This window comes from Zalophus californianus, chromosome 13, assembly GCF_009762305.2.
Source record: "Zalophus californianus isolate mZalCal1 chromosome 13, mZalCal1.pri.v2, whole genome shotgun sequence".
In the NCBI taxonomy this organism is placed as follows: domain Eukaryota; kingdom Metazoa; phylum Chordata; class Mammalia; order Carnivora; family Otariidae; genus Zalophus; species Zalophus californianus.
The window spans coordinates 38,277,362-38,286,945 of NC_045607.1; the positions used below are offsets into that span (position 1 = coordinate 38,277,362).

Genomic DNA, 9,584 nt, shown 5'->3' on the forward strand with positions numbered 1-9,584 from the left:
CTTTAAAGGATAAAAATTTAATAATCTATAAAGGTTGCTGGGCTTCAAAGTTGGTCTTGGTTCTGGTGCATCAAATTCATTTTCCCTATTAGTTGAAGAATATAAATGTATTACTAACCAGTAGGAGCCATACACCTTTTGCCTGTGCTGGCCAGAAGCTCTCCATGGCATTTCAGTGATTTATCTGAGGACTGTCAGTTCCTTTAAAGCCCCCTTTCCACATCTGTTGCCTTAAAGCCCCTAAACCCTAGATACTTTCTAAAGGTACACTCCATGGATGCCTGAGATCAGAATTGCTAGTTCCATTTTACAACCTGTAAATATCTGGGCTCTACCCCAGAACTACTGAATCACAGTTATTATAGGAATCTGTACTATAAAACAAACATTCATTGGGTGCCTGGGTGGCTCAGTTGGCTGACTCTTGATTTTCTCTTGGGTCATGATCTCAGGGTTGTGAGATCGAGCCCCACGTTGGGCTCTGCGCTGAGCGTGGAACCTGCTTGGGAGTCTCTCTCTACCTCTCTCTCTGCCCCTTCCCCTGCTCGAGCTCGCTCACTCGCTCTCTCTCTCTCTCTCTCTCTCTCTCTGTCAAAATGAAACAAAACAAAAAAAAAACCAACAAAAACATTCAGGATGACTGTTATTCATACTAAAGTTTGAGAACCACAATATAAATGAACTCTGGGCTTCAAAGCACCTTGCGTTTCTGAAACTCCTGGATTAGACTCTATCCTGTAAGGATATACACACCATTTTCTGGTTGACTTTCTGGGCTAGTTGCAGGCCTGCCTTCCCTTGCAGGGTCAGTTTTATTTCAGGATCCAGGGAGACCTTGGGCATTAGATAAGGGAGAATGACTGGTTATAGGGACTGGTGCTTTGTTTCTACAGGGACTGGGGGGAGGCCCTCGGGCCCCATGCTTTTAGGGGCAAGGCCTCTTCAGTGATTCCTATCTCCTCCTCCTGTTCAGAGGGCAGTCTCAGAGGTGTGGCCTGGGGTCTATGATGAACTCAGCTAAACTATTTTTCCTCTTCTGGTTCTATCTCTGAGATATCCAGGTACAAATGGTCCTTTCAGAGACCAGATCATAGTTGAGTTGGTCACTGAGTCCTTGCAGGCTCAGGGATGTTTTCTGGAGCCTGGAATCTGGTAGTTAGTCACATATACTACATATGGCTGGATATCAGAGATTCAGGGCTGAACTGTGTCAGAACCGACCTAACTGCCTCTCTCTATCCCAGTAACTATAACTTGAAGATTTCCACAGAGCTCTGAAGATTCTTCCATAGATTAGGTTAAAAACATGATGAAGGCCATCATAGTTCACTCCCCAAAATAATGTATATGTATATACATCTTAGGTACCCTTGAAGTTCTTCCATAGACTCCCTGGGGGTCTGTGGACTCTAACTTAAGAACATCTGCTGTGGAGAAAAACGCCATCACTATGCATCTGGGATTTTAGGAGGTGTCTGGGATCACTATGGAGGACTAGGGGAGAGACCTCATCTCTAGGATGTCCCTGGGATGCTCTCCTTTGATCTCAATGCTCCTCCCTCAACCCTTTGGCATGTGCACATCCTGGGGCCTTCTGGCTTCTGGCTCTAGTTTAGCCATCACGTGGAGACAGGAATCTTGGGAAATAGAGAAATCCTCAGCAGGTCTGAGGGGTTTAGGAACCCTGACTGACAGACTTACCATGAGCTATCTAAAAGGCAGTGAATCTACACTACTAAAACCAGTCATCTGCATAAATAGATCAGCTACATCATGAATGTATCCCAGGATAGTGGGAGTGGCAATACCTCTTGGGTACAGTATGTTAACAGTCCAAACTGTGCTGGACTCCATAAGTAATCTCTGACTAAGGCAGAGATTTCACTGAGGCCTCAGCCAATGTCCTTGAGAATTAGAGAACATTAAACTTATAAGGTGCCCAGTGAACTTTTTAAAAATAGATATTGCAAAAACATTCAATTAAATTTTTTACCTAATCAACAATGCTATGTAGTTTAGCATATTGATATTAAAATCAAAATGAGAATATTTGATAAGAAACTGCAACCAAGGAAAAACTATATCACAGAGTAATATGTGAGATATAATGAAGGGAAATTTGGAAGAGGGAGGTGACCATTTCAGCATTTTTTATTCAGCCAGGCTACTCTGACCTTGAATAATAAAATTTTTGGATGAGCAAATGTGAATAATGATTTTGGGGGGCCAGAAAAAGGGTCTGAAATATTAAGGTATATAGATCCCATGCCACCCTCTCTCCCAAGTGGGCTATTATTACATTATCAGTAGAAAAAATGATCTTTGCCTGTTTGTCCCAGATTTATTATTGTGTTACAATTGGATGGAGTCTTCTCAAGGTACTGGGCATACTGGCATGAAAAAATAGAACAAATTCATATAACTCATATTTGTGACTCCAAGTTGTATTTCCTCCAATTAGGGACTATCCTCTTCTACTTAAGCCCCATCATATCCAGGCCAGGCAGCAGTTTTATTAAAATACAATGGTTAAATATGGGTGGTTATTTCAACTCTAGTCAAGAAGCCAAATTTATAATCAAGTTCTTTTGTTGCTTAAGGAGAAGGTAGATATGATGACAGAGATGAACTGGAACCTGAAACTGAGCAAGTGAATGCGTTATATGAGAGCATGAAGAATAGACCTTAAATAGTTTATTACAGATCTTAAGTCAGAGCTGGAGAAAAGGGTTCTCAAATTCTATTAGACTCTCTGAACTAGAGTAATCTACTCTTTGTCTTTTCATTTATTTTTATTTTAATTTTTTTTAGCAAACAAACTCTACCATCAAGGAATGGGTTTTGGGTTTTAGAGTCTACTGATGATTAGTGCTCTGATGCATTAGCATTATGTAGGCCATTGTTGAATGACTCATCAAATCAGACACATTCAAGTGCCTGAGTGTTCCCTTGTCAGCAGCTGCTCTCTACCCAAACCTCAGAGAAGGGAATGGCCAGACCATGGAGCAGTGGGAAAGGAGTTTAGGAGTTTAGACCTCTAGGATTCTGGGCCATTCACTACTCAACTCCTTTTGCCTGTTCCATTTTATAAATTTATTTTGAGACCATCTATTTCAACTTCCTCAATTTTTAGAAGGCAGCTGGGACTTGGAGATTTAAGGGGCTCATTTAGCAATTTAAACCAGATCTTGGCCTTTATTGCAATCCTCTTCTCGACTCTTTCCAGATCCTCTTAGACAATGGCAGCTTTTATTTTATTTATTTATTTATTTTTAAAGATTTATTTATTTATTTTGAGAGAGTGAGAACGAGAGAGAGAGAGAGAGAGAGTATATGAGAGGGGGGAGGGTTAGAGGGAGAAGCAGGCTCCTCGCCGAGCAGGGAGCCCGATGCGGGACTCGATCCCGAGACTCCAGGATCATGACCTGAGCTGAAGGCAGTTGCTTAACCAACTGAGCCACCCAGGCGCCCCGACAATGGCAGCTTTTAAAAAAAAATTTGTTTAAACTCTGCCCCCAACATGGGACTCAAACTCACGACCCCGAGATAAAGAGTCCCATGCTCTACTGATTGAGCCAGCCAGGGGCTGTAGACACTGACATCTTATTTGAGAATAAGGATCAGCTGCTCTCCTAAGTCCCACTTGCTTCTGTCCTGCCTCATGATATCTTTTTCATGTAAACGTAGAGTAGAAAAAAAAAATCACCTTAGGCTTATATCTGAAACTCCGCTCTGTACCATGTTAGCTGTGTGGCAATACGGTAGTCATTTAACCTCTCTGGCCTCAATTTCATCATCTGTCAAATGGAACAAAAATATATACCTCCCAGGTTGAGGATTAAACAAGCATGAACATGAAAGGGCCAGGCACTGGGGTGGTCTAGCACTCAATCCTAGTCTCGTCTGCCAGACTCTAACCCCATATGATCTGTAAAGCCTCAGTGAATATTCTCTTAAGCAAGCCCTTTCCCCCTTCCAGTCTTGGTTTCTCATATTTAAAACCAGGGCCTTGGATTAGATTATATTTAAAGTCCCTCCCTGTAAGATTTGAGTCCTCAGCCTTCAGCTGATGAGCTCCCATTGCTCTGTCCTCAAGGTCTTTTTTTCCCCTTCTCAGACTAAATTGGCAGATGAGCTTTCTAAAGTGCAAGAAATTCTTTGCACTCATGCATTAACCTGTAAAGTAAGTTTTTAAAGAAGTCTTCATTTTCCCCACTTCATGCTGATTCTGGACCCATGAGGGAGGCAAAGGGCATAGCTGAATCTAGGGGTTTAAATGATACCATCAGGCTCCCTTTTCATCTCTTTGTTCTGCTTTCCTGTGTTGTGTCTCTCCAGGTGCAGCACAAACAGCTTTGGGCCTCAGAGTGAGAGAGCTTCATCCTCTCCACCCCTCACCCTTCCACATTTCTGCCAAAGCAGAGAAAACACCCTGACTTCTTTGCTTAGGTCACATAATCATCTCTAATCACTGTGTCTCTTCGGTGGGTGGCATACTCTGGCCATCTCAAGTAACAGGACCATCTTGAGATGAGGGGTGGAGGGCCACACTAGAATTTCACGGAAGAGGGAGGAGCAGTTTGCAAAACAATAGTTGTTTACTGCTCGTGTGGACTGCACACATCATTCCCATAGGCTGGGAGCTCCTTTGGCCCTACACTATCGCCATGGGATCTAAGCCTGAAAAGGAAGCAAACTGTCCTGGACTTAAGGCAACTACAAGTTGAAAAGTTGACACAATCCACTGCCCCCACTACTGACGTAGTTTGCCTTGATTGGAAGAAAAACTGGATCGTATTTTCAAATTTAATGATTAGTTACTAGCCAAGGACCTTTTGCAGAAATTTCCCCAGAAACTATAGCATATACTCTTAAAATGCTGGTTGGAGTTGCCAGGGTCCTAGGGCACCTCCATGTTGTGGTTCACCAGTAGACCATCAACCTTTGCTGCTCTGTCCTTGGCTGGGTTCTGGAGATAGGAGGTCAGGGCCAGGGCAGAGGAGAGGACTTTGAAGGATGCCTGAAAAGCCAGTTGAGCAGCTGGATTCTTATCCACTATGGACAGCAATTCCGCTATCACAAATACTCTCTGGGTTACTAAATACCTGGAGTGACTAGGGAACAGAAACTAATTTTTGCTTTCAAGAACCCAGAAAAGAGAAAATGTTCATGACAGAGAGAGGGTAGGAAATAGGTCAAATACTAAAATGTGATCCCTCTGGCTGGTCAGGCATTAAGGAAGAGACCCTACTAGGTTTACCTATCTGAATTATCTGTCTGAGAAGCTGATAGACAGTAGGTCCCGGTAACATGAATGAGAAAAAGGCGCACCCTGCAGGCAGGAGCTTTTAGCCCATACTCACCTCTGAGGCTGAGGCCCAGGTGCTGTACAGATGCCAAACCTTACAGGCTGGGGACCCATTTTTTTCATCAGACCATGAAGTTCTCTAGAATAGATGCTGTTTTTTGGTTCTCCATCAAGTACTCAGTGAAATTCAGTGTACCTGAAACATTATAGGATCCCAATAAAATTTTGCTGAGTGAATGAAACCTCATGTTTCATTGAAAGCATGAAGAAAACAGCACTCTCTCTCTTGCACCTGAATTTAACTGTCAGGTGTGTCTGGTGAGGCTGCATCTTTGGCTTTTAGAAACATTTTAATAAACCTCTTGTTGCCATTGTTTATGGATAAAGTATTTCATATGGATCAGAATTAGGGGAACATAAACATGTTAGTATCCTCTCATATAATGTTCTAGATAATATTTTCGTGCATAACATTCCAGATTTTAATCTTTGCTAGCAAACCAGGTGATTAGGGCTATTGGGGTTTTCCATATCTTTTCAAGGGGAGGTCTATTTTTTGGGTTACTATCTTTGGCCGCCAGATGGCAGCATTTGAACAAGAAATTCTTAATCTGTTTCCTAATCCAAAGCTTAATTTCGCATTCTTCTATGTTTCAGAATCAGTGCTTCACAATAAAATATGTAAGTTTTTTTTTAAGTAAGGCTGATGTGTGTTTAACTGATGTCCTAATCAAGATAGAAGTTTGAGAGAAAACCAGGGTATAGGTAAGAATACAAAACATACATCAAGGGGAGGTTGTTTGGCTCTGAGGTTAGACTCTATAACTAGCTAGAGCCAGGGTTGAGACCTGAGTCTGAGATTTATCAGATGAGGGTCTTGAAGCATGTCAAATGCATGGTAGGCCTTGAAAATATGATAGTTCATTTCCTCTCGTTTCTTAATTTGACCCCAAGATTAGTAACTCTTATTCTCATCACAAGTGTAACTGGGAGTAGCACTGGGAGCAGACACTTCTGGGCCTATCCTTGAAAAGTGGTGTTATTTTTACATTGACATAGTTATCAGTCTCTGATGGTTTGATATTAGAGGAAGCCCTGTCAAAGCAAGACAAATGATACACAGAGACGGTAAAGAGGTATGTGTGCATTTTCCATGGGTCAGCTTCCCTCAAAACCCCTTGTGATAGAAGAACCCAGCTTCACTTCTGTCCTCCAGCTCTTCTAAGACTTTTGTCTTCTAAGCCGGCAGAATAAATGCCCCAGCCTCAAATAGTGCCAGAATATTAGAATTGGAAAGAATTTTACAAGCCAGGACTTCTGACATTTTTTTTTTTTAAGATTTTTTATTTATTTATTTGACAGAGAGAGCACAAGCAGGCAAAGTAGCAGGGAGAGGGAGAGGGAGAGGGAGAAGCAGACTCCCTGCAGAGCAAGGAGCCCGATGCAGGGCTCAATCCCAGGACCCTGGGATCATGACCGGAGCCGAAGGCAGTTGCTTAACCAACTGAGCCACGCAGGTGCCCCAGGACTTCTGACATTTTGAAGGAATCACAGATTCAGAGAATTTGGTGAGAGCTATGGACGCTCTCTCCAGACATTTTCTTTTTTCTCCAAACATTTTCAACAAATCAGTTATCCATGAATTTCCTAGGGTGGAGGTTCTCAACTGATGAGTGTGTGTGTGTGTGTGTGTGTGCATGCATGTATGAGCACACATGCACATGCATGTGCATTCCGTAGGCCCTGATTATTTTGAACCATCTGGTAGGGCTTTTTTTTCAAACCACACACAGAAAGTTACTCTACTACCATGGGAGGGCATCTAATGCTGTTGGTGCTTTGGGCAGATAAGTGTTTAATCTTTTGCCCTGAGAATTTGTTAACACTCTTTAATCTAGTAGCCTTTGATGTCCCATTGAGGGGTTTGGGACACAGAAATTATTGTTATAACACCAGTGACAAACTTATGTCCTTATTAAACACCAAGAGTGTTTATATTCCCAAATTCATGCTTGGAGAAAATATACTAAAATGTTAATTAGTGGTTGGCCTCGGATGGTGAGAAGGTAGGTAATTTGAATTTTGTTATATTGTGCAGATTTCTAATTAGCCACAGTGAATATATATTTGGGAATGTGAAAAAAAACCCAGATTTTATTTTTTAAAGTAATAGATCACAAGGGAATGCAATTAACATTCAGTTACCTATATTAATAGCTGATAAAACAAAAAATGGCTAATAATTTTAATGAGTCAGATCAGTTCTCCAGCCCTTTAGAGGCAGAAAGACATCCTGCAAGACCAAATTCCAAGCTGTAACAGGTTCAGTTGGACCTGAGGATGACACAAATGAAGGTAATTCAAATTTTGGATCTGATTTCCCTGTTATTAGATCTAGAAAAGTAGATTTTCTGTTTGCCCCCAACCTTAATCCCTGTCTCTTTTATGGAGACATCAACTACATTTTGTTCAAAATTGTTGTCCTAGCAACTTCTTAATTGTATTTACAAATGTCTTTTAGCGGCCACTGAGGTCCCATAATTTCTCGAGTGTTATGTTGATGTGGCATGTTCTATTAAATTCCAATATTGAACCATCCTTAAGTTCTTGGAATGAACCTCTTGCCTACTCTTTCTTTTTTTAAGATTTTATTTATTTATTAGAGAAAAAGATTGTGAGAGGGAGAGCACAAGCAGTGGGGAGGTGCCCGACATGGGGCTCGATCCCAGGACCCTGGGGTCATGACCTGAGCCAAAGGCAGACTCTTAACCAACTGAGCCACCCAGGTGCCCCTGAGGCCTACTCTTTCAATGTTGCTTGGACTCCAGGAAACATTTCTGATGGATGGGGATGGGGGTGAGTTCTATAGATTGATTCATGTGTGAAAGCTTTGTGGCCTGGAACCCAGACTTCTGATAAAAAGTATCAGGAGAAAAGGGGAGAGCGAATGAGACCTGAATTTTTAAAATAGCAGAAATATATAAGACTGTGAACTGAATGCTGGGTTGGACCTGAGACTTACGGAGATGGCCTTGGCTGTTGATAACAAGGAAATATTTAATCTAATTTCAACACCTGAACCATCAGCTTTCCTTGTGTCTCTCAGAGAAGGCATATGTTCAAGATGGTAAAGTGGAAATAGCATGTTATCCCTAGGATAAGTTTTTGTTCCTTATATGTTTCACAAATATTTTTTCTTCCTGTCTTCTTATAAATGAGTAATTGTGTTAGGGTGTTCTCATTTCTTTTCTCCTTACCTGCACCACAACCATGAAACAATAAGACCCGAGCAAGGATCTGCCATTAGTATTTTATCTTATTTATTTAAAAATTTTTTTAGAAGATTTTTTTATTTTTAAGTAATTCGTACACCCAGCATGGGGCTCGAACTCATGATGCTGAGATCGAGAGTCACATGCTCTACCAACTGAACCAGCCAGGTGCCCCCATTAATCTTTTATATTTAGTATGATTTTATTAATTTATTTTTTAAGTAGTCTCCATGCCCAGCATGGGACCCAGTGTGCTTGAACTGATGACCCTGAGATCAAGACCTGAGCTGAGACCAAGAGTCAGATGCTTAACCAACTGAGCCACCCAGGCTCCCCTATTTAGTATGATTTTAAACTTCAGCATTATCTTTTTAAGATAGGAATTCACATTTCAACTTTATTTGTACAACAAAACATTTTGTCCCCAGTTAAAGGATTTTTAGTTTTAATGAAGTACAACTTATTTTTTTTTTCATGGATTATGCCTTTGGTGTTGTAAAGTCATCACCAAACCCAAGGTCACCTAGATTTTATCTCATGTTATCTTCTAGGAGTTTTATAGTTTTGTATTTTACATTTAGGTCTATGATCTGCTCTGAATTAATTTTTTTTGAAAGGTGTAAGTCTGTGTCTAGATTCATTTCTTTTTTTTTTTTAAAGATTTTATTTATTTATTTGATAGAGAGGGAACACAAGCAGGGGGAGTGGGAGAGGGAGAAGCAGGCTTCCCCACTGAGCAGGGAGCCCGATGCGGGGCTCGATCCCAGGACCCTGGGATCATGACCTGAGCTGAAGGCAGATGCTTAACGACTAAGGCACCCAGGCGCCCCCCCCCCGCCTTTTTTTTCATGTGGATATCTAGTTAAAAGATTTTTAAGCATTACCTGATGAGGTAATTTTTTTATATGAAGTTTCTCTTTCTTCCTTCCCTCCTTCCCTGTAATGAGAATCTGTGATTAAAGAAAAGAATTTCAAGGGCAAAGCATAAAACTGCTAGCTGAAGG

At 41.3% G+C, this 9,584-nt stretch overlaps 1 non-coding gene across 1 annotated transcript; it reads right to left on the reverse strand.

Moving 5' to 3' along the window:
• Positions 1 to 8,677: 8,677 nt before the first annotated feature.
• On the reverse strand, positions 8,678 to 8,750 carry TRNAE-CUC. The gene has a single exon. It is a non-coding gene; the product is annotated as a tRNA-Glu (tRNA).
• Positions 8,751 to 9,584: the final 834 nt, after the last annotated feature.